The 26,412-nt window shown below is 41.1% G+C and overlaps 1 protein-coding gene across 10 annotated transcripts in view; it reads left to right on the forward strand.

The window, feature by feature from the left end:
- The first annotated feature begins 4,983 nt into the window (after nt 1-4,983).
- Nucleotides 4,984-26,412, forward strand: part of PAM (peptidylglycine alpha-amidating monooxygenase) — a 128,727-nt gene continuing 107,298 nt past the window's right edge. For all 10 annotated transcript variants that reach the window (XM_027671227.1, XM_027671228.1, XM_027671231.1 and 7 more), the window contains exon 1: nt 4,984-5,090. The gene's annotated coding sequence lies outside the window, so the exon portion shown is untranslated. The remainder of the gene's footprint in view (nt 5,091-26,412) is intronic.

Raw genomic sequence — 26,412 nt, forward strand, 5'->3', positions numbered from 1 at the left:
TGATTCTGAATGCAGTTACCTTTAAAAAACAATGTTAGCATAGAATAAATGGATTTTAAAGTTAAACAATTGCTGTTTGTTCAGTAGAGTTTGATGGCAGATTTTGCCTTGTTCTAGGCAAACAATCAGTTATATATATAGTCAATTAGGAACATATAAGCAAAGGACAATTTGACATCACTACTCTTCTACTGTTATCTTCTTTCATCTCCTGTCTATGGCTGTTCTTCTTTCAAGGTTTTGTAACAAATGACCTGATTTCCCTTCTTTTCAATGTGCCTGTAGTTAGTTTTCTGAAATCTGGGAATATTTTTAGCTTAATCTTGAAACTGAGCAGTGGAAGTATATCCTAAATGTTTATAATGTAGCAGTAGCACAACCCTCCAACAAACATTTCCATTCACTGTTACCTCTCTTTCAGTAGACAAATATTTTTGCACAAGGAAAGATTAACCTTTTGGAGTGATGTTTCTCACTAGAGACCACATCTGCAGCTTAGCCATTAAGTCTTTCAGCAAAACATGTCAGAACTTAGCAGTGAGCTGGGATCTACTCTCAATCACTGCTTAATACAATCAAGTATAAACAATTAATGTCAATTCACTGTTTTCCTACACGAAATTCTTAGGAGACAACTTAAGGATGGAATCTAAGGTCTAGTTCAGATCTACTTAACATTGCAAATCTTTTGTTATTACCATAGACATCTGACAATTTTTTCCCAAAAAACAAACTAATAAACAAAAGGTAAGTACAGGAAAAAACCAAACCTTTTGGGTAGACCTATGCAGATATTCCAGAGGAAAAAGGGTAAGAGTAAGGTTATTTAAAGGAACAAAAAGCCTTAGGAGAAACATAGATAATTTTCCAAGGACAGTTACTTGAGTTGGCACATTCAGAGTAATGACAACTAACTGGATTACCTGCACTGGGGCACCAGTGATCCCTCATATATCTATTGAGCCATGTCAGATTTCCCTTACACTTCAAAGGGTGGTGTATATATATGTAGGATAGGAGCATACAAGTAGAGGAGACAGAAACAACAGCAAACATTTTCTGTTCTGAAACTATTAGAAACCATTCTCAGTGGTATGTAAAATATGGCAACACTCTAGGTAACATGGTGTAATGGATAATTCATCTTCAAAACATTTATATGATTTATTGTTTTATTCATTAAGTATTGGCCTAGCAGAGCTAGAGATGAACCTCTTTCATTCACAGGAAATGCATTATATAAACAGCAGCAGCCCAAAAAGTGTACCTCATTTGCAGTCTACAGAGACCATTTATTGCACACAAGAGTTGGAGTTTTGCTAAGGATGCTAGCTGAGGTAACTAGATTTGTGGCATATTTCCGTTCACCTGGATAAAATTAAGCCTCCAATATAAAGGTATTTGTTTTGCAGTATTTTTGCATTATACCAAGGTATATAAAGTACATTAACTATAGCTGCGTTACATATCTTTATAATATATATATCCATCTTACTGGGACTCTTTTTTAAAATTGAAATTTATCTTAGTGACTGTTGGAAAAAATTCTGGGAAATAACGATGAATAAAATTGCAGCCGGAAGGAGATTGTGGGCTGATTTCTATCCTCAAAAGAGCTCTTCAAAGGCTTTCATCTTTTCTGTTGCCAGCATGCTGCTTCATTTGCAAAGCAAAATCTCCATGCAGCTCTCTAGTGTATGATGCAGTCTGTGCTTTTATATATGCAAGAGAATAAAGAGAAGGCTTGTATTTTGTTTTTCCTAAAAAAAAAAAAAAAAATAAGGTAAAGGGAAATAAGTATCTGTGGCAAAAATAGAGTAAATTGTGCTCAAAGCAAAGAGCTCAACGCCTGGAATCAATTTAGCTGCCTAAAATACTTAATCAAGACATATGATACTGACCTTTATGATTTAATATTTACTACAGTTTCTTGTCAGTAACGATATTATTGTGTTGTGGAAGTATAAGAAAGAGGCCAGCAGGACTCATAAAGCTTTTGCACACATTGAAACAATACTTTCTCACATATCCATAAATGGCAGGCAGTGATTGTCTGCATGGTTCAGGCATGGATAATGAAAAATTTTAAGATATGTTTGCCAAAATGCAAGAGCTCAGGACATTAACTTAAGTTTATTCCTGTATACAAGGAAACTCAGGTACTTTATCATAAGATTGCAACCACAGACCAAACATATCCTTTTATAAAATTTTCATTCAAAGGTCTAAAATTAGTTGCTTTAGCATGTAACTAATTTCCAAATGCTTCAAATCCTTTCTGAATTGCAACCTAATGCAGAAGTGTGTAGATTTAAGGAAAGGATTTGCAAGCTAAAGGAAACCCTACAGTTTTATTTCCCACAAAAAGCTATAGTAAGTGATTTTTATTTAATGAAAAACTCAACATTCAGAATACTTTGTTTTCAATCAGAAAGTCATTAAAGTAAAAGTAGATAGTCATGCAAGATCAGAAATAATTTTTCAACTCATTGAAATCTGTCTTACAGGAAGTCTAGTACTTTTCAGGATCTGGTGTTTTCGTTGTTTGTTTTTGTGCCCTTCACACTAGGAGGTTACAACAGAAGTCAAAAAATAAAGTTTAAAAGTTATTTTATTTTTCTATATTAGAAAATGTCACATTTAACAAAAAGGACACCGTAAGTCTAGTTTCAGCTTTCAGAAGGAGGTAAAAATTAACCACCACATTTTAATGTATTCATTTTTATTGCCTTTATGAAGCAACACAAAAACAGCACTCAAAATAATGAAAGCAATATAAGCAAATTGAGGAAATGTCAGTAGAATTACATAGAGAGCCATTAAGCATGGTAGGTTGCCTTATGTTAACCATAATGAAAAATGGAAGATTTGACAGATTCTACTCAAATTAATGACTTTGATACAAAGGTATCAAAGGTACAAAAGGCTGACATTTTAATAAATTTTCTGTAATTTTGAAGGAAAGACTTTCAAAATTCAGAAAGGAAACTTTAAAGTATATCCTCTTAGTAGGCCTCAAGTTCGATCTCTTTCCTAATTTCTTCTCAAAGAGTTGATGATCTAACCCTTCCGTGTTTTTCTCTCTTTTTTTTTTCTCCCAAGTACTTTGATTCCTTTTATTACTACCTGTAAACCAGATGTTCTACACTTAGAAAAAGGACTGGATTTGTAAGGCCCTAACATCCTCATAATACATCTTAATATCAGAAAATATTCTAACTCAGGGAACATTCACATGCTAAGGAGTATTTTGAGCTCCTCCAAATTCTTGTCCATACTTCCCCTTTGCAAAGATTGCTTTGAGAATCTAAATTAATCTCCACCAATTAAAGAATTTGCATAAGAGCAGCTAGCATGGGAAACACTTCTAGAGCAGACGTAGCCCCCTGAGGGTGAGAGATTGTAAAACTGCTCCTTTCGGTGTGCACACCACCTTCTCTATGCCACAAAGAACAAAAGGGGGGGGGCAGACCTTTAGCATGCTCCTCCCTCGGCAACAGATGTGTACCTCAGAGCGTCATCTCTCAAAAGCACCACAGAATGTCTTTGCTCAGGGTAAGGTCTGAAAGTCTTAGACCAGGCGTCTGCAATCACAGTGTTCATTTCCATGAGTCAGATCAGTTATATAAGGAAAGTCTGGCACAAAGTTAGGTGAGCGCTTGGTATGATAAAGAGCTCAACAAAGAAATACTGGCATGACTCTGCAAATCAGCTGGAGCCAGTAAGTCAACATTTCTGTTCGAAGAGGTTAATATTTCCTGCCATCAAAGAATGAAAGCATCTTTGTGACACACTAATCATTAATTGCCTATATCCCCCCCAAAAAAGGCAAATTTTCACCTTCTGAAGGAAAAGGACTAGGCAGCCAAGACAAACCAAAAATCCACTGATGTGCTTTAATTTGAGAAATATTAATAGGCTTTAAAAGAATGTTGTATCTTCCATTTTGTGCGAATAAGTAAAATGCTTTATCTGGGTACACATCTAGCCTTTGTAGAAATACTAAAACACCCATCACAGACCCAACTACCCAGATTTATTTTCATAAAGAAGTTGCTAGATCTACCTATAAAACAAGGTATTACTTTAATCTGCAGGTGGCAGAATTATGCCTTATCATATATATTTTTATATTTTGAAGAAGTGTTAAGACAGTCCCTCTTACCAAAGGAATGTTTCATCACAATGCCGTTTTTAATGCTTAAAAACAATACAGATTTGGGTCCTAATTCTTCCACCTGACCTATGCAGATGAGTCTCTTGGGAAGGTCTCCCACACAAACCTGTTCAGCCAGAGATGCTGAGCAGTGTTTCCATGTCCAGTGGGTATGGAACACAGCTCATCGTAAGACATGCCCAAGCTTCAGCTTGCTATTTTATGTTATGAATTCCACTGAAAACATCACCTCATTCAAGTGCACTGGAGCTTCACAAGCTTCCAAACGCAAACGTGTTCGTTTGTGCCACTCCGTACAGGATCGGAGTCTGCGGATCCTGGATCCTCGGATCCCTCACTCCGGCTCCCCGCTGGCTTGGGTCGCTCCCGCCTCGCTCCCGCCCCGCACAGAGGGGTCTGCACAGCGCTCCCATCATTTCACTGACCGCAGCCGGACGGGTACGAAGGGGCTTCCACCCCTCCGGGAGCGACGGCACAGAGAATCACCTAGTCCCGTCCGAGGGCAGGGAGACACGGCACGGCGAGGTTTGTTCCCTGCCCACCGGGCTCGCACCGCTCGGACCTCCCAGGCGGACCCCGAGACCCTTTCCCTTGGGACCCCGAGACTTCTCCCTGCCCATCCCGACCCTCTCCCTGCCGCTCCCGACGCCTGTCCCCGCTGTCCCCGCTCCCCTCAATGCGTGGTGCGGGCACAGCGCCCCCCAGCGGCCCTGCCGAGCCCCGCGCGCGGCCGACGTGAGCGGCGCCGCGTCCCCCGCGCGGGCGGGGCGGGGCGGGACGCGGGCGCGGGGCGGTCCCGGGGCGGGGCAGGAAGGGGGGTCGCGGACACGGCCCCCGTTGTCCGTGTCCGTGTCACTGCCGTCGCCGCGGGGCAGCTCGGCTGGGACTCGGCGGCGCGGCGCGGCTTCCTCCCGTGAGTTTCACCTGCGCCGCGTTCACGCGGGGGCTGCGGGAGGAGAAGGAGAGGGTACTTTGAGTTGCAGCGATCCGCCCGGGCCCCGCGGCGGTGCCGCTACCGGTGTCGCCCCGGCCCGGGCACACGTGCGGCTCCACCTGCGCTGCCCGAGACGCGGCGGCTCCCGCGGGAGCCCCGGGGAGGATTCCTGGGCACCACCGGGCCCGCGGCCGTGCGGCTCCCGGGACTGGCGCTGCCCCGGCGGGCTGCGAGGGTGCGGCGGCTGCGGCGGCGCTGCGGGCGGGGGAACCCCGGCCCGCCCGGCCCGGCCTCGGGTGCGGCGGAGCGCGGCACCCGAGGGCACTCCCGCTCCTCCCGCCGGGCTTTGTGTCCCGAGCGAGGGACGGGCTTTCCCGAGACGGCCGGAGCTCGGCGCACTCCGCTCCCTCCCGCCCAAGTTTCCCGCGGTGCCTTCCCGGGGCGGGTGCCCGCTCGGGGGTCCGGCTGGAAAGGCATCCCGGCGGTGGGGAGATGGCTGAAGGCAGGGCAGGCAGAGCCCCTCCGGATTTTGGCGCTGTCCCGCTTGCGCTGTCATTCCTTCACCTCCGGGTGTTCGGCCATGGGAAGCGGTCAGGTGTTGACATTCTGTTAGTTTCGACTTCCAGCTGCTCCGAGTTGCGGTGGTGTGGTTCCCAATAGTCCCTGGGAGTGGCTTTTTTTGTTGGTCTATTTATTTTTCAAGCCTTGGCTCCTTATTCTTTTCATTTAAAACTCACTTATTAGATCTGATGCATTAGTTTCAAAATATATACATTTTGTGTATCATTCTCTTATAAATTTGATTTGCACATCTTTTTGACCGTATCTGCTTGCCTGAGCGCGGCTGTACTGTGGGACTTGGTGCGTGGAGTGCGTCGCAAAGCCCCTTTGGAGCGGTGAAGTGACGGTTGGTTCTGGGATTGACTCGAGGAACACAAACACGGGGGTGCGGCACTGACGCGTTGGTGGCTTTTACCATAGACTGTTTTCAGGCTGCCTGCTGTAGGCTTGCAGATGAGTGTTCTTACAGTTTGGAGTAGAAAGAAAAAAAAGAGGAATCACTGGCATTAATCAGAATTTTTAAGCTACTTACTAAAGGAAAAGTGTTTGGTGTGGAAATGGAAGTCTTCTTACAAGATGACAAGCATTTTTAATATCTCAAGTCTGTCGATGATATGTCACTTGATATGAATAAGGCCTTTTGTTTCCTGTTTTGATTTGGGGTACTCCTCCTCTGCCTTTACAGGTGTTCCCACATTAAAAACATCAGTAATGTAATCTAACTTCCAGAAAATCACCGTTCAATCTCAAAATTTTAACTGAACCTAATTTTTTAAATTACTTACGTGTTAGACTCCTGTTTATATTTCTGTTTTTTTGCTGCAGATCTGAAATCCCTAGTGTGTCTTGTACTGTAGATCTGAAATCAGGAGCTAGTTTTTAGGAATAACTTTACTGGAAGACTGATGTATGTTTGTCGACTAGTGCATGCAGAAAAAATGGAAAGGGGGTTCAATTTAATCCTTACGTACTTAGCTAGTTTGTTTGATCCCCACCACTGCTACAGATGAAAATGGCAGATGTAGGAGGTAAGAGCCAGCAAGTAGCCAAAAGCAGATGTGGAACACACAGCCCTTCCCTTGACAAATGGAGGCAGAGGCCTGCACAGGTGGGTGTGCAGGCAAGCTCCAGGTAATCTCAGAGATCTGATCCAAAACACAAACCCACCATTTTATTGCTTTATCTGCTTCCTTGTCAAGTGAGAGAACTTCAGGGCTGCCGCGTGTCAAATAAACCAAGATGCGATTGAATCTCTTGTTGTGGAAGTTATTTCCCTGCATGTGGCTGATACCACAATATGTTCAGTTAGAGAGAATGTTTTTTCTTGATTCCTTACATGGGAATACAAGGGGACTGTGGTGTAAAATGCATGCATATTGAAAACAAACTTATTCTTAGGATATTGCTTCCATTTTACATGTCATGGCTCAAAGGGAGCGAAGAGGTTGGGATTTGTTCTGAAGTTCTCATTTTACAGATTGACAAAAGTATCCATGTTACATACTCCAAAATGATGGTGTGTACAATGAAATGAAGATTATTTAAAGGAATTTTATAACTTGCCAGGTTTCCATTTAGCGCTTAATTAGGTCTGCTATTGCTTGTCATATTCGAGATGAATAAATCTGCTGGGATGCTCATTATAGTATTATCCAAACTCACAGCTGTTAGTACAAACAAAGATTTGAAAAGTATCACAAATGAAGCCAAACAAGTTAGTTTATACTTTAAAAGAATTTATAATGGTGTGGTGGTTTGAAACTCCCAAGGATCCAATTTGTAAGTTCAAGCCCCCCTCCCACAATTTGCTCTTGTGAGAGGGTTTAGTGATGGTATGGACTTGATATCTTTTTCACCTCATGTGGAGAGTTTTCAGACAAAACACAACCATTCGTTATTGGGGGAAGGGGAAAATATTTACAAAAGTTTATTTACACACACACATATATATATTTACATTGAACTAAATTCTTCTTTTCCTTCCATTAAAGTCCAAGAAGAAAAGAGAAAAGTCCTTCTGTCACTCCTCGGGCCACAGTTCCCTCATTTCAGTTTTTTGTGGCCCTGGTTAGTGTCCTTCATTTCCCGTGTTCCATCCTGGCTCAGCTCTCAGGACGACTCTGGGTTTTTCAGCTCCTTTCTCTCTCTCTAGCTGCTGCTGCATTTCGGGACACCCTAAAGGTTTGGAAGTCCACCCCTCCTCTCCAGGAATTCTCTGGGTTTTGGGAAAGTAATACAGTCTTACCCCAAACCAGCTCTGTTGAGTTTTCCTCTGTTTTGTTGCCAGCTCTCCCTCCTGCAGGAACATCTCTGGGTCTCTCAGCCGGCTTCACGTTATCTTGCTGCTCCTGGCTATCTTTTTGGCTTTCAGCCATCGCTGTCTCTGTTCATGGCTGCTCCGCTGTCGATTTCAATGTCTTCTGCTGCTGCTGACAGTAAGGAAACTCTTCCAGCTCTTGATTACGGGACCCGGTCCAGCTTTGACACTATACCGGGTCTCCCGTAGCCTCAGCTGGGGCTGGGGGCCCTTGGCCCCCAGAGGGGCTCACTGGCCCCCTGCTTCCTCCTGGCTCAAATCATGGCTACCTACCTTCTAAACTATCTTCACCACCTTCTCTTCCGTTTCTGTGGGTATGTAATTTCCGTAGGGTGCATGTGAACCTTTGATTGACCCAGTATTATTAGTGGGGCAAACCATTACTACCCTAGAGAAAAGGTTTTTCAAACCACCACAAATGGTTAGGATTAAATACTTCATGGAGTAGGTTATACCGTGTCCACCATATTCTATGTGGTACCAGTCATGTATACCATATTAGTCATCTTGTGTTTTGAGAGCAATATCTGGTGCTAGCTGATGTGAACAAACTGTTGCCAGAATGGTTTACCATCTAGAATGACAGTCTGTATAGTCAAAGTATTGTGAATAATTTTAAAAAGACCTCTACTTAAGGCATCGTAGCTCAGTCTAATGTTAAAGTGGCAGAAAGAAACATTGGATGTTCTCTAACTAGTAACCCCAGTTCTGTTTTCATCATGCTACATGATTGATCTTTGGATCCGTCAAATAAATAGAGTATGTTTTTTCAAGGGACATAGTAGTATGTGAAGTCAGTATTTTCTGACTTCATAAAACTAGTTTGGAAGGAGGTGGAACCATTCAGACATGCAATATTTGTAGGTTAGTGCATGGTAGCTTTCTTTCATCTCTGCTTGATACTGCTCTTTTTTGTCCTTTTTTCCTCTCCCTTTTTCTCCTTTCCCCCTTCTCTCTTTTTAATCTCTCTCCTCTCCTTCTTTTTTTCTCCTTTTCCCTTTCTCCTTTTCTCTCTTTTCTTCCCCCTCTTTTTCACCTCTCCTCTCCTCTCCACTTTTTCCCCTTCCCTCCTCCTTTTTCTCCCCCTCCCCCTTTTTTTTCCTCCTTCGTAAGGCAGTCAGAACATATAAAACTGAAATGTGTAGGTTTGCTGAAAGACAGGGAGGATTTACAACATACTCCTTAATGAATAACCCCCTTCATTTCTCTCTGATAAGTGAAGGACTCTTTTTAATGTCCTGTCAATCTTGCCTGTACTCAAATTCAGTTTCTTCCAATTGGCCAAGACAAGGAGGACAGGGTATTATTTATATACTGCTCAAGGGTGTTGAATCAACTAAAGCCATTTTGAAATAATGATTCAACATGTTCCTGCAGAAAGGTGAAAAAGCTTTTCTTGAAAAATGTTTTGATTCATTATATCTTAATTTCTACAGGTTACTTTATAATTTGTGTCCAAAAAATATTTCAATGATTTTGTAAATTTGCTATTAAAAGTATGTGGGAATGAAAGTGTGGAGGGCTTTGTATGTTAAGATTATGTTAAAATTCTGGAAGCGTAAAATAAAATCAAGTAACATTTTGAGGTATAATTTGGGACCATGTGAGCAAAGAACAAGTACTGACAAAAACAGTGTAGTAGGAATGGGAAGCAAAGTTCACGGTTAGTGCTGTTTTTTGAAACTTACTGTTTTTCAGGTATACATCTAAAATATTTGGGTTTATTTTTGTTGATAAACATAAGTTGCATAGAGACTCTTTCTTTGTGAGAATGTGAATGGAATTTAGCAGTAGACTAAAAGGATCCATGTAGTTTGTGTGTGAAGAGATGCCAAAAGAAAGCAAGCATTTCTGATTTATTTCGTAGGCTGAGGTCAGGCAGCGTGTTTCTAAGGAAGACACCAGTCATTAGTTGGAAGAGCTCTGTTGTAACAGCACTTCAAGCCCTGTGAGCACTTAACCATGCTTTTTACAGCAAGGGATTTTCTTGCTTCCCTCCACCCATCAACATATTGTTGTTATTGAAAATACTCAGTGAAACCAACGGTTTTATGCATTTTGCTGAAACTGAAAGGCAATAAATGATAACCTGGGCTGTTCCTGCTGCAATGGTGAAGTTTTTAAGTTTTGTGCAACAGATGTCACTTGGCAATGCTCTGGTTTAAGATACCAAGGTTCTGCAACAGCCGAACAGGATGTGTAACCAGATGAAGTGAAGGAGTTTAAAATGCAGCTGCCTCAATGGATCACTGAATAGACGGAAACATGACTTCTGTTTTGAACAAAATAATTTTCATTAACTTGTATTTGTAATCTCTAGATATCTTTCATCCTTTCATACTCATGCTTTTGCATCCTGCATTTATGAGGACCAGGACAGATGGATCTCATCAGTCTGATTACTTGCAGTGACAAGGGGAGAAAGGGTTGCTGGCTATCCAGTTCTCACCATGTCTTTTGGGTTATTCTTGACTGGTAATGATGTTTCATGATCTTTGCTGCATTTATCTTCCATTTTGACAAAGAATGCTGAAGGTGATGTTGAGACATATCATGTTTGCTGATTAATGTGTGTAGTACAGTCTCATACTCCACCACTGCCTGCCAGTTCCATTCTGTTACCATTATTCTTTCTTGGATTTTATGACTCCAGTTGATCTCCTTAGTACTGTTCTAGTGTTTTAATCTGTGCTGTTGTACATCCACAGTCCTGGTGTACTGATATAATATTTACTGTATAAATCTCTGCAGAAGAAGGGTATCTCAAAAGTTTGTCTGTTGTAAAATCATCTATCTCTCTGTAATAGTCCCCAGTGTGCAGGGTTAATCAAAGCTTACATGAGTTAACAAAAAAAGAAGTTTGCTTCTTACACTAGCATTGGATGTTGCAAGTGGTGTACTTGTTTTCAGAACCTCCTGTCTTGTACAAAAGAGATTTTGTACGTGTACAAAAAAGAGATTATTAGTCTTCCATACTTGGGAACCAAAAGGGATTATGAGGAAATGTTTACACAGAACTTAAGGTCTGGGAAACCTTTCTTTTTGTTTGGGTTTTTTTTATTATTGTTTTTTTAGGCACAGGGCTAGATTAACCCTAGAGGACCACTATAAAACTACAGAAGATTTGTTTTGCTTTTGTCCCTTCCACTCACATATACGTATTTTCTTATTATCTGTACATTTGCTTTCTGTTGCAGGCCTGTAAGTAATGTCCTTCAATCCATATAAAATAATTACTCATCTTAAAAATTATGATCCACAGCATAAACCTTCTGGCTTGTTTCAAAAATGGCAGTCTACTTTCCAACCTAAATTATTCACAGCCTTCATAGACTCTTTTTTTCTTGTTTAGTATCAGTCAGTAGCTTAATTCTTGGTTCTTTTCCTGTATATACTTCTATTGATTTAAAGAGAACAGTCATGTTTAATTTTAGACTTGTGTTGTTGGGCTGAACAGTCCAGGTTGTCTTTGTTTCATTACATACTGGGAAAATTAGGGGCTTGTTGGGTTCACCTTGGAGAAGAGAAGGCTGAGTGCGACCCCATTGCAGACTACAGCTTCCTCAAGGAAGGCAGTGGAGGGGATGGTGCTGATCTCCTCTCTCTGGAAACCAGTGATAGGACATGGGGAAGAGGAATGAAGCTGCATCAGGGGAAGTTCAGATATGCAAATACTAAGGCTATATTTATGAAACACAATTAATCACTTAACTCTTTTTTCAATGCTATTTGCAGTAGTCTTTGTTTAACCATTCATACTGAGGTTTGGGGATTTTTTTTACATCTTCTAATCCAGTTTCCTCATGTTTAATAATCTCCCATGTTATAGTATGGATGAAAAAATACTGAATTCCCCCTACCCCTGACCAGCTTTATTGCATTCTTTTTGTCTGTTTCATCAAGGAAAGATGGTATAATTTGCCAAGATAATGTAAGTAAATTCGTATTTCATTTATTCTACCACTCTGTTTTTAATTTCTCTCTATTTCCCATTATTCTTTGCTTCAAAATCTATTCCATTTCCCTTTGTCTTTGATTCAGTTTTATTAAACCACCTCCAGTGAAACAAATGAATTAATGTACCGGTACTTAGATGGTAAGTAGCAGTAGGACCAAGGTACATTTCTAAAGTACAGAAAGATGGTCAGCCTTGTACACTTAGAAGGCTGATGCTTCCCATAGTAAGTTTCTGAGGTCTACAGCCTATAACATTGACAAGTTATTAAATGTTGGTGGTGAAGGCTTCCATATCAAGGGTGAGATGTTGCTTTACTGTAAAGAGAATAAGAGGACTGCAAGTTGAGATTAGAAGAGAGCATAAGGAGAAGTAGGTGAACTGGTGTGGAGAGGAGTGAAGTTGAAGGTCAGTCTGCTGAAGCAAGCAAATGTGCAGAGAAATGTGGTGTCTGTGGATGCTGTTGGGACCATGACCTGGTAGGCATGTGCAGCCAGGAGAGGGAGAAATTCTGTGAACTCTGGGGAGGAGGAAAACTGGAATAGGAAAAGGGCTTATATGAACCATTGACTTAAAAAACTGAAATGAAAGACTGTAACATTGAAGATCAGGCTAATGTGAAGTGAGGTAAAAGAGAGAAAAAGACAGGAAAGGCAAGAGTGAAATGGGTCAAACTGCTAACCTGTGTTGCGGTAAATTTCTTACTTCTGGTGTCTTTAACAGATGTTTAAAAGATTACATTAAAAATTATTGAGAACAGTTGCATGCTTTGTTCTGCAAGGTTCATTAATGTGCATTCATAATCCAGCATAGTTGTGCTTACCTTCTTCATCCTCATCTTTTCAGGAAACCATAGCTTTTTCTTTTACAAGCAGATACAGATTTGTCATTTATGATTCTTCCCTGTACCCCTTCCCAGTTGAGTTAACTCTGTGTGAAACTGCACCTTTACACCTGTTCACATACTGAAGGTGGTTCTAGTCTGTGTTTTATCAATAACAACAACAGTTCTTATTGCTTTGGGACTCTTCTGGAGTGGCAGTGATTATTTTACTTTACAAGTCAGCTTCCTTTAATAGAGTTCTCCCTGAACCTTGTTCATCTGCCCTAAAGCAGGAGTGAAGAAAAGAAACTTGAAAACTGATCAAGTCAGCCTTGCCTGCTTAGAGCAGTCCATTTAAAGAGGGGGGGGAAGCTATCGTTCATTTTAAATCTCTGCTATATTGCAGACTTCTAGCTATATTCTTTAGTTTTCTATGGATTATTTGTATTCAGAGTGGTTAAAGTCGGTTGATTTTAATTCCTTTTGCAAGCATGTTGTACCCTGACCTCAAATTAAGGAGTCAGATTTTATGGTACTAAGAATCCCAATCTCATTATGGAAGAGATTAAGGATTTATGGTGGATTTTAAAGCATCCTTTTTATCCTGACTTAAAATACTTTTTGCTTTTTGCTTGTTTACTGAAGTTTTTATTGAAGCAGTGTTAATGTATTTTGATCACAATTTTGAGTACATTAATTTAGAGTAGTCCTTTCAGAAGAACTTTCTGTGGTACCTAATTTGAGAGAACCTAGCTATTCTTATAAAAGCTATTCTTATATAACAAAGCTTTTGTTACATATGACACTTATGAGAATTTTAATTACTGCAGATCTATTTTCCATCTGGTCGGCTCCCAGCCCGTACCAGTGCATGGGATTGCCCCTTCCAGATGCAGAACTTTGTGCTTCCCTTGGCTGAACCCTGTGAGGATGATATTGATCCCTTTTCCAGACTGTTGAGGTCCCTCTGAATGGCAGCATGACCCTCTGGTGTATTGGACACTCCTACTTTGGTGTCATCTGCAAACTTGCTGAGAATGGACTCTGCCCTGCCATCTAGGTCATTGATGAAGGTGTTGATCAGGACTGGAGCAAGTATGGACTCCTGGGATACACCTTTAGTGTCTGGCCTCCAGTTGAAGTTGTGCCACTGATCAGTATGGCCCTTTGAGCCTGGAAGGTCAGCCAGTCCACCGAACTGTTTTTCTAGACTGTATTTCATAAGTTTATCTGTGAGAATGTTGTCAGTGACTGTGTAAAATGCACATGTTGGGTGATAAGTCTGTTTAGTTAAAATAACCATTCTCAAAACTGGGGTGTTAAATGGCTCTTGTGGAGATTCATAGGGAAGGAGAAAGCTTAGTTTGTCTGTGGGTTCAGAGTCCACCTTCTGCAATGTGGTAAAGGTTCAACTCTAGAAATGGCTTGAGGCTCTTTTTGCTGACAGCTTTGCAGGGCTGAAAATGTCTTTCTTTAGGATGTAATCTATCTCATATTGACCTTTTTAGCCACCAACGCGCTTGCAACAAATGTGAGTAGAGCCCTTCCCAAATCTTTGTTCGCGAAGCCTAGCCATGATGAATCTCAAAAGTTAAAGTGGGCTTAAGTTATTATTTAATAACACAAAGTAAGATGTAGTGATTTATGTGAAATTACCTTGTAATTCCCATGAGAAATTGCCCTTATAATTTACTCAGACAGGACAATTATCCTCCATATTTTCCCTAGGTCACAAGTTTCACAGCTTGGTAGTGGCAGTGAGTTATTGTGGTCTTTCTTTTGTGGAATGGAATGGATCTTTATAACTCTGTCATGCCAAAGATGTTTTAACGTTGCAGTTTGCATGAAAGAAAGAGAGTAACTCTTACTGATGAGAGCAATCTGTATTTCTCTGTAAGATGTCAGCACATAGCAAAGGCAAGATAAAACAATCCCTACAAGGGTCATTAAAGCATGGTGATCTTCTCCCACGCACCTGTTTTCAAGGCTCCCTTTCCTGTCGTCCTTGGATGTTGACCAGCGCTAAATGTGGCCTTTTAGTTCTCACCTGAGCGTCCATTGTGCCCAGAAGTGCGCTGGGCAAGTGTGACTTGGAGCATCACTGTCACCTGCGGGTCACTGTGGGTTAGTGTTCCTGGGAGAGTGCCCTCATATGCTTTCTGCTGAATGAATGGAAAGCATAAACTTTTACAAAATATATGTTGCAGAACATATTAAGGAGTGTTGGCTAAGTGTCCTGAAATCAAGAAGTATTTTCTAGCACCTGGGCCGGTATCTTGGCAGGGATCACTGTAAACAGGATTGTCCTTCCAGTACCAGGGCACACACCTCTCTTCAGTTTCAGACAGGAATTTGATGCATGGTGCTGTATGGTGGTAGCCTAACAATAGTTTGTAAGTGCTATAACTTTGGACTCACACCCTGCTATTCAGATTTACTATGCTCATGCCAGCACTGTTGCCCAATTCCACCAAAGGGCAGGTGGGTAGAAGAATTCACAATTGTTTTTTGGTAAGGCATTAGTATGCTCTACTAAACTGGCTCCACAAGGCTGATGGGGATATATGATAAACTCATGTTACCTGGTTTTCACCAGCCCACAACTAGACCATTTCTCCTGGAAATGACAACCATTATTTGATTTAACACATGTGAATACCTAACCATTGGCTTAAAAAGTGAAGGCCTTTCTCAGTGACCTTCTGGTTAGAAGTGGAAGATGGCAATACAGTCAGGTAGTTGTACATGTATCTGCTATCACCAGTATTTATTGCAAACCCTGGCTCTTTGGAAGAGGTCCAGTGTAATGTCTGTCAAGTGTGGCCTGCGGCCACTCAGTGCTCTATCTTTCCCCAGGGCTGTTGCAGCAGATTTCTTGCTTCTATTGTTTAGCAGGTATTCTTAAAAGACATTTTGAATAGTCTCTCTGGAGCAAGGAATGTCTGTTATTTTGTCCCCATTCGTAGGTAGCAACTATCAGTGAATGACTTGACTTCTTATGAGCCTACTCAGCTGACACATTCTCATTGGGGGTTATTGCAGAAATACATACCTTAGTTTACTGATCAGCAACAGCATTCGATTCCTGCACTGGCTCACCATGATGTGCTGTGTAGGCATCTACATGTCACCCACAGAAAGCAATGGTTTGGCACACTGAATCCTACCATTAAAGAGGTTTACCATGTATTATCCAATCATCTGCTTGTCATGTACTGCCCAAGACTCAGCAAAAAGACTTCAGAAGCTGGTGGTTCTTCCAGCACCGTAGCTGCAGCCATTAATTGGACATATTGCCTGCTACCCCCTTGACAGGTTAGGAAGGTTTGCCCAGCCATTTCAAAGGATATTGCTTTCCATTGCAGTTTTTCTTCCAGGTATCTTGATGTCCTATCAGTGAAGTACCCATTCTTCTCTTGGGTTAATTGCTCATGTGGTGGGACCTGCTGTGCCCAAGGTGGAGGCCCGCTATCATTACTCAGGACAATTTGTGCTGTTTTCTCCTCTAAGGCACTTACATTGGTTAGGCTGGGAGATATAAGTGTAGAGATGTACTATTTCCACTTGACAGTGCTGGTCTGTTGCACCTTCCTGGTTTACTGACTGGAATCATTTCACAGTACATGCTGTCAATCTGGTAGCTGTGCTGTCAGTTTACCTTGGTCTCTTGGGTGAATTTTTCTGTTTCAGCGAGGGCTGAATAAGCAGCCCAAAGCTGTTGTAGTTTTGCGATGGTGGGAGCAAACTCTGAACCCAAAAGCTCAGTAGTATGTGCCACTGTATTGGGTCTAACTGAGCTGGAGTTCATTTCCCCACAGTAGCCCTCACAGTGCTGTGCTTTGCATTGGTAGCTAGAAGGGTGTTGATAACACACTGATGTTTTGGCTACTGCTGAGCACAGCACCAACACTGTAACCTTCCTTCCTCAACTGAGGGCAAGATCCTGGGAGGGGACACAAATAGGCCAGCTGACCCAAACTACCCAAAGGGATATTGCATACCATATGACATCAGCTCAGATATAAAAGCTGAGGCAAGGATCAGGAAGGCAGGCATTCATTGTCTCCAAAGGCTGCCTGCTGAGGAACTGTTACGCATGCTGAAGCCCTGTGTCTCAGGAGTGGTCAGACATTGCTGCTCATGGGATGTAGAGAATAAACCTTGTTGTCTTTCACTTTGCTTTTGCATGTGCAAGCTTTCACCTGGCTTCTGCTTTAATAAACTGCCTTATCCCAACCCACAAGTTGTTTTTCCACCTTACTCTCTCCCCTGTCTGGCTGGGAAGGGGAGTGATTGAGCGGCTGGTTGGGCATCTGGCATCCAGCCAAGGTCAACCTACCACAGCCACTCATCTTCATGTTGCCAGAGACTCCAATAAGCCACTTGGTCGTCAGATACCAGGGTTTCAAGCTCAAAATGCTTGTTGGCTTATACAAAGGCAATTCTATTCTTCTGGAAAGAACTGACCTTTTTTATTATTATATTATATAATGATTGTATCTGGGCCAAAGATGGTATAAATTGCCTGTGAAACCCTCAAAGACCAATAATTTTCTGTTTCTACTTTGCAGTTCTACCTTATAAAGCATGGTTTGTTCAGCTGATTTGGGCATCATTCTGTGAAGTCCTTGCCAGATTATCCTTTCAAATTTTACTTCTGTGGCAGTTCTCTGAATTTTCTTGGGGTTAGTTTCCCAGCCATGATTTTGCATTGCCTCAGTGACATTACTTAGTGCTTCTACTACTTGTTCAGTGGGACCAGTGGTGTGGATAACATCATCCACATAGCTGAGTGATTTACAGTGTGGGGAAGTATTGAAGTCTTCCAAACACTGGGCTTCCAGCCCATGGCAAACTATGGGTCTGTTTGTGGATGCCTCTGGGACAGTAGTGAGGGTGGATTGCTGAATCCAGTGTGACTGTGTGTATTGCTGCTGTGGTTCATTAGCATCTGGAATGCCAGAGAAAGCCTTTGTTGGATCCCATGCAGGATGACACCTCTTCGGATACAGCTTGCTGGGTCAAAATGATAACAACGGGCACTGCATCTCTGTGTAAGGCAGTCAGTAACCAGCTGTCATTCTCTGGGAACTGTCAGGCATTTTCACTGTCCAGATGGGGCTGCTGAATGACTTTCTGAATGACTCCAGCCCCTCTGATAGTTGTAGTGAAGTGGATGATCCCTGTGTAGCTTCTGGGCAGCCTGTACCTTTTGAAGACAACCCATTTTGAGGGAGGCTCCAAATTAGCAGGAATTGTAACCAATTTTCCTACAGTGATAATATGAACCCTAGAAGAATATTTGACTCCTGTTGTCTTGAAAGCTTTTTCTAAAAACATTTAGTAAAACTAAAAACATTTCCTTTTGTGTAGCTGTTTTCTGTTGCAGAGGATGTATCTACGGAGTGTACATGATATATCTTCGTCTGACAAGCAGGAGGGATATCTCTTTCATAATACCCGCGGGTATGCAGCACAGATTGGCATGGGGCACACTGGCAGATTGTCTTGCAGCAGTGGCCTGTACTGAAAAGTTTGACAGTGGCTTTTTAACTCCCATGGGATATCGAGTGCACATTGCTTCTTTTTAACTGCTTTCATCTGATGTGATTCGTTTCATCCTCAGAAGAAATTGAATTGAACAAAGTAAAAAGCTACCAAATCTTCTTTTTTGCTTGTGACAAAGAATAAATATTTTCATACCTGCCTTTAGACATGCATTACTGTTTTTATGTGGTCTTCAAAAGACATCTCTGATTTGGAGGTTGATCTTTTAACAGTACTCTGTGTTGTGTGATACTTGGCCTTTTATTCCTAAGCATGTGTGAGGGTGATAATGTATTATCTGTCTGTTATCTATATTACCAGATATCTGTTATCTATATTACCAGAATTATCTGTTATCTATATTACCAGATCGATTTGTATACTTTTGTTGCTGTCATGATACATATGAGTGGAAATTATGGGTGTGTGTAGTGAATTGTTGATCAATTCAGTCCTTTGCTTGCCTTAGCTGGCTTTTGAATCTAATCAGACTGGAAATAAAATTGCATACTTCAGGATTTTTTTTCCATTTTATATTTTTGATAGTCATCAAAGCTAGCAATGTGTTAGAGAATTGGGAATGTTTTTTTGGCTGCTTACAAAAGTCATATCAACTTGTTGGGTTATACTTCTACTGTTGTGATAACCTTATGAGTCTTGTGTGTGCATTTTAGTAATTACTTGTTTTGATATTGTTGTGTTTCTTTACTATCCTTTTTCCTGCAGGAAAAGGTATTTCATGGTTAGCTAATGTAGCAAGAAGTTGTCTGTTCAACTGACGACTTGTGACTGTTTTTTGCAGTAGCTACTGGATCAGAAATTAATTGTAAGCATGAAACAATCTGTTTTAGAAAATTTGCTTTGAACTGACATAGCTCCTTTTAAGTGTGTGTGCTTAGTCTCAGACTACTGCTTGATCATAGGGGAGGATCTTTGATCTGTGGAGATGTTTGCTTCTTTGGTCTTCCCAAGGCTATACTCTGGCTTTTACTGAGATTTGTCCTTATCCTGTTCTTGCTGCTTGCGAGTAAATACTTAGCTTCTAGCAGCAGTTCTTTCACTTTTTATATAATAAAGTAGTAGAAAACTTGCTAGTATTCTCAGTGGCTTAGTTATATGAATGTTTTATTCCATTTTGCAACCTTGAGCTTCAGGAAGATGACTAAAACATTAACTTTTTTTGTTACTTCCCTTTAAGAGTCTCAATATAAATACATATTTCTATGTATGTAGAAAGACTAGAAGAAACTAGTCTTTGGCTTTACTGGTTATAGCCTCATACTTTAAGAAAAGGTTTCGTTGTACTGCTGTTGATATAAAACTTGTGAGCTGTACAATACTTGGAGATGAGCCCACTACTGTAGATTTAGAGTGCTCTGTAGTTGGGAGGTCTGGTGGCAAGTTATGAACAGGTATGTCATCAAGATTGTGTGAACTTTAAGTTAACATGTGATTTAAATGAGTATGTATGGCCAGACTTCACGAACGAAGATTTTGGGAAAGGTCTTTTACCTTTCAAGCCTGCGCAATAGATTTTTTTAGGTGAGACACAGCATGCGCTGAACTGAGCCCACCCTTTAATCCTAAGGTTCATCTGCCGGGGCCAAGCAAGCTTGGACAATGGCAGTGAGGTCCTCAGGATGTAGGTTTGTTTAGAGTGACCTTCTCATAGATGGATGGCCTCACAGGGCTAATGAGCTCCATCTGCCCGAGGGACCAGGAATCGAACCTGGGTCGCAGTGGTGAGAGTGCTGCATCCTAACCACTAGGCCACCAGGGGTCCCCAATTTAAATGAGTATCAGGGCTTTAAATGAAGCATATCTTAAGACAACTGTGTCACTCAATCTCTAGGTTCTGTTTAAAAAGTATCTTAGTACAATAGTTAAACCTTCATACTCTACACAAATACTTAGTTTTTTGTTTGATAATTTTTGCTTATTTCAGAGTAGTTTCTATCACTAGCTGGTTTTGTTGTTGTTGTCACATGTCCTATCCCCTTCACACTCCTTGGTTTAATTTATTTTTCAGATGCTCTTGCCCTAGATCCAGAACTGTGACTAGGTAGGAAATGGATCTAACAGGCCTGGAATATCTCATCTCTTTAGGGAAGTCAATTTTCATTGCAAGTACTTCCTTTATTGCCATCTCTGATACTTGAATTACATGAAGTGAAACTTGGAAAAAATACGTTACCAGTGTAAGACTAGCAATAGTGGTGTTAGAGCTCTTAGATAAAGTGAAATAAAGCTTGAGCATAGTGTAGCAATATTAATAAAGTGCTCGCAAGTCAACACTGTTGCTCAGGCATCTTAGAAAACGTACACTGGGGCTTTTACATCTGCCACATCACACCTCCAAAAGAGAGTTGTTTTTGCATGCAGAACGTACCTCTAGGTGAGGTTCTCAGTGTTCCGTAGTATCTCCTGTTAGAGTCTAACAATGTGAATTGAGCAGCTGGCCTTGGCCAAGCACATACCCTTGATTTTCCTGGTTTCAGGAGACCCAACACTTAGAGCTTCATAGCCTAACAACTTTGCTTTTTCCAGCATCCCATAAGACAATGAGGAGTAAAAGAATTGAGGTGGTATCAAGAGGGTTTTAAAATGAATTCACACTGGAAAATAAGCTTTAACAACAACAACAAAAAGACCTGTCATGGTTTGAAAGCCCAAAATCCAATTCCTGATTCCTAGCCCCCCCTCCCACATCTCAACCCCGTGTGAGATGGGTTTTCCAGACAAAACCACAAGACTCAATATGGGGGGAAGGGAATTATATTATAAGACTGTACAAATAAATAAATACTATAATACATTACATACAATCTTAACTCTATCTCTACCATGACAATAATATTTACAATGGGCCAAATCTCTTCTCCCTCCAAATAAAAGTCCAGGAGGGAAGAAGAAGAAAAGACCCCTTCCAGTCTCTGAGCAGCAGGTCTCTCTAGAGCAGGAGGCTCTCTGTATCTTTCATGAAGCAGCAGTTGCAGCGGGATCCTTGCCAATGCACACGAGGGGGTCTCCAAGCCCCTCGTCCCCTCATCTCCAAACGAAGGGTCTTTCCGTGGTCTGCGTTACCCCAGACAAAGGTTGCTCCACCACGGTCATATCAACGAAGTGCAGAAGCCTTCGTGACGGTCTGGTATCCTCAGGGGGATCCAAGCCCCTTTACAGAGCTTCTGTGCTCTGCCTCAAGATGGCTGCCAGCTTCTCTGAAGCTGCAGCAAGGGGGGGGGGGCGGCAAGGTCACCCCTCTCACACATTTCGTCCTGGCTGAGCTCTCAGGACCACTACATTTAGGACTTCCAATTAATAGGAGTCCACCCCCTCCATTTTTTGGAGGGATCTCAAAGAGAGTTTGGGGGAGTTGTGCAGTTCTTACCCCAACAAACTCTGTAGTACTTCAGTTCTCTCTGCTGCTTTTCTCTCTCTCTCTCTCTCAACTTGCAGAAGTTTTTCTGTGTGTTTTGCTGCATGTTTGTTTTGGTGCTTCTCTTATTTCTTGGCTCTGTGCTGCCGCTTTTCTGGTCCACTGCTGCTCTGCCGCTTCTCCATCTGCCCACTCACGGTGGAGAAAACTCCTTCAGCTTTCCAGCTACAGGTACTTAGCCCAGTTTAACACTGTTCCAAGTCCCTGCAGCCCCAGCCAAGGGCTGGGGGGGGGAAGCCCCCAGGGGCTCCTGCCCCAGCTCCCTCGTGGCTCACAACAACATGGCTACTCTTCTTCAACAACAAGTACCACACCTTCTTTTCCAGTCTAGAGATATGTTTATATTTTGCAGGAGCACTGATTGGGTCAAACCCCAAGGGTCACCACCCCCTGGGGGTTACCACTTTTAGCTTCAGGGGGAAAACCTGGTTCAAACCACTACAAGACCAAAAAAAGAAGCTTCAGAAACTGCAAACTAAGTATTTTTCTTACACATACAGAAGCAATGTCAAAGTGTTAAAGACAGTTTGTATAAAATATTGCACATATGGGACTTTCCTAATATGAAACTGAAGTGTTTGCTGAAAATAACGTTCAAACCGAAAGGATTGCTGATTTAATTAATCTGAAACCCAACTATATTTATTTGCATAAGTGCAGTTTCCTGTCTTCTTCAGGCAATTTGCTGGTTTTTGCTGCTATAAATAGTGTACTCATTATTTAGTTACACTATTTGACCTCCTTTATTGAGATTCTGCTTTGGCTATCAATTTACTGGACATGTTCGTACAAAATACATTTACAAAATAGCCTATAAATCATAAACTTGCTATATGTAAGTGCTTTCTGAAGAATTTGTATTCACTGTGAAATACAATATGAAAGTGTCTCAGGGTTCATGTTTCTTGATATGCTAGTAGTTTCAGATAGAAGATACTATCTGTAGTTAGTAAGGTTTATTGATAATCTTGATGGACCAATAAGTGTTACAGAAAAACAGGTAGCCACGGATTAAAGTCACCTTTATTGTTGTTATGTATTGTCTCCATGTGTCTAGATCTCTATCCTCCCAGTTGGTTTTTACTCCAGCTGACTTTTGCTCTATCTTGTTCTGTCTCTGTTTAGCCAGTATCAATTTTTTTTATTTCTTAAACCAAAGTTCAACTTAGGCCACATTTTCCTCAAACTTACTCCCATTGATTTCTCTCCCTTGCTCTAGTCAGGCAGTCTCCAACTTGAAATTTGTGCATTTTTGCTCTTGTTGTAATGGCAAAAAAGCTGGGGAAGGGGGAAGATTAAGGGAAAGATATTTTGTCTGGTTTTAGTTCAGATACCATGATATATAAGCTGACCTTGTCTTGTCAAACTTTTTATGTCCATAAGAGGAAGGAGTGCTGTTTTAATAATAACTACCCACAAGGATTAGAATGCTAAAGCTGTTGCATTTGGTGTTTGTAGTCTTCTTGGTTACTTTTATTTTTTCCATCAGTCACATTTAGAACAATTGCTTATCAACAAATACTAATACTGGAGTATAATCTAAAGTATTTCCCACATTTCTGAGAGCTTTTTCTTTTTCTTCATTTTTTTCCCCCTTTCATTTTTGAAGATTTTAAAAGAAACTCTCAGCTTCCTTAGCTTTGTCTTCAAAATAGTAATTCAAAATAGTTGCTAACATTGCTGACTTTTCTAAATTGGTCTTGTTTTCTGTAGTTTTCACTGATTTGTGAATATTTGCAAATATTTCCAAAGAATGGAATGTGTTTTCTCATAGTACGTGATATTTATTCTGTTGGTCAGTGCTAAGGACGTGTATGTTCTCAACAGGGCTCATTCTTCCTGTAGTTATTGTGGTTTTCATTAAGCACTGAATCTTTTCTTTGGATGATGTTCAAATCGTGCTGATCTCCATCTGTGTCTTATTTCATCTTTTCATCCCTTTCAAGGCTACTTGACCTACATATAACCCACAGCAGTTTGCTTGGGAAAAGTTTTTGAGTCACACTGTATGTGTGTATATATTATTTGAATATATTATGTCTTTTCAATTATAATAGCAAATATTCAGTTATTAATAATGAGATGATGCTTAGACCAGGTCCTTTTTGAGGTAAGATCTTTGTCAAACGTTATATCTGGTTATTAGTTGTATTTGAAGTTTTGGGTGTTGGGTGTTTTGTGGTTGTTTTTAAATGAATGGATGGGAGTTGTCAAGGGCAGAAATTATCATTTGCTGACCATGTTCTACACTGCAAGTTGAAATTTCACTTGAGGCTAGATTGCCATAGTCACATCTAAAAGGGGCTTACCTTGTTTCACAGCTGCATTACTACTTTGGTGAGATCAAAGTCTGAACAGTTGTGTTGATCACTTACTGTGAGTGAGTCCCCATCGGGACCCATGAACTTAAGTATAACCAGTTGGCTTAAGTATTTTCTGATGTGATCAAGGGTATGTCTTCCTTGCTTTCAACTTTTCCTGATGTCCTTGCCTGGGATGTGATAATGTAGTGACATTTAATATGGCATTTCTTCTAATTTTCTGGTATATAAGGAGACCAAGAGATTGGTTCAAGTTAATTAATGGCCAGTCTTCGCGAACGAAGATTTTGGGAAAGGTCTTTTACCTTTCCAGCCTGCGCAATGGATTTTTTAGGTGAGACACAGCATGCACTGAACTGAGCCCACCCTTTAATCCTAAGGTTCATCTGCCGGGGCCAAGCAAGCTTGGACAATGGCAGTGAGGTCCTCAGGATGTAGGTTTGTTTAGAGTGACCTTCTCATAGATGGATGGCCTCACAGGGCTAACGGGCTCCATCTGCCCGGGGGACTGGGAATCGAACCTGGGTCGCAGCGGTGAGAGTGCTGCATCCTAACCACTAGGCCACCAGGGGTCCCTTTGGTTCAAGTAAGGTTCATTATTTGACTCTACATGGACATAAAGTATTTTGTCCATCTTATGGAGTAATTCAATGGAGTTAATTTATTTCTGTAGTGGTGGTTGTTGCTATTAACAGTGTCAGATCCTGCTCTGGGTTATCTAGTATGTGAGAGTACAGCTGCAATCAGCTGTCTTCCTTGAAATACTCTTTTCTGTGTCAGTCTAGTGTTGATATACAAGCAAAGAATATGCTTTTAATGAAATTCTGATATTTAACTCAAGGATTGTAACTGTGTGTGGGTTGTGCTGTTGTATCTAAAGGACAGTTAGTATATTAGACGGATCTTTTAATAGATTTACATGCAGATAAGCACAAAGCTCATTTGCTTGAAGGTCAGTTAAAGTCCCGCTTCTCTTAGCATGCTCTATCTTTCCAATATACTATAAAGAATGTCTTTTCTCTGCATCTGTTTACTTTTTGTTTTCTGCACACTGCCAAAGAAGTTCCATTTAAACAACAAATCATCATCAAAGGCAATTTTCGACATGTTTTGTACTATGGCAAAGAATTATTAATTTCCATTCTTTATACCTACATAGATCTATTATGCATAGGACAAAGAAATAAATCAGTAATAAAAACATGATGCAGTGGCAATGGCTTCTATTTTATTTTTTGTATCTGGGCTTTTCTTGTTTATACGTGAAACTCTATTTGAGAAAGTTTTGCAGCTCTGTATATTGCTCTTGATTGTTTTGCAGAGATCGTCACTGTAACTTTTATTTCACTATCCATGGTAGAAATCCGTTGTTTTAATTGACCAAATCCAGCATGTCTGTTGTCTTGTAATAAATTTCCACCATAATCTGTATTTGCTCATTGTTAGCTCCAGAATTGAAAAACAACCAGTAGTGTAAGTTGCTCATTTCACTGTGAAGTCTGTCTTGGCTGAGCTAATGTAGTGAGCCTGTCTTGCCTTGTTCAGCTTGCCTACTAGCTGTTCTGCAAGGCATTCCCTTGCTTTAATTAAATATTAATGGTTCCTTGATCTAAATTGACCTTCTATATTTCTGTGTAAAGGCTAGATAGGAGCTACTGGAAGACACAGAAATAACACACTCCATCTGTAAAATACCCACTGCAAAGATGTGCTGGTTGTAAAGCCCCGTGAAACCATAAATCACTTCAGAATGAAAACTGTCAGATATTCAAATCCTTTTTACATGGCCCTCTGTTAGACATTTTGTGCTTATAGGGGAGAGATTGTAGCCACATGTCAGATTTTTCTCATTTTTCTGGTCAGTTAGGAGTTGCTTGTCTGGAAAAGTAACACACTTATAAAAGGCCACTGTCCCAAACTTTGTCTTATAGTGGTAGAGTTTGAGGCTGGGAGCATCAATGGCAAGTGATTTACTCTCGTGGCATAAGCAGGCTGAGGTATTTTCATAATTCATTTTGCTATAACAAAAGCCAGAGGCATCTGAAAGTGTGGTGACTGTGGAAAGGCTGTTCTTGAGATATATTTCTGACTCAAGAATTAATTAGGTATGCACATGTGACTGAGACCTCTTTGCGATCTGGAGGCAGTGTAGACTGAGTATGCTCCTTGAAATGGAAGTGTTAAAGGTACTGCAAGACAGTGGAGTGGAATGAGGAATTTTAAAGAATGAGTATTTGGTTTTCTGAAGCATTTAGCATTTGGCACACTTTTATTTAAGCAGCTCTCATGCCAGCTGAACAATAAAGAAGTGATGGCAGTCAGTGACTGAGGGTAACTCTGT

Source organism: Neopelma chrysocephalum, unplaced genomic scaffold, assembly GCF_003984885.1.
Source record: "Neopelma chrysocephalum unplaced genomic scaffold, ASM398488v2 Primary Assembly neopelma1_97065, whole genome shotgun sequence".
NCBI classification, from domain to species: Eukaryota; Metazoa; Chordata; class Aves; order Passeriformes; family Pipridae; genus Neopelma; species Neopelma chrysocephalum.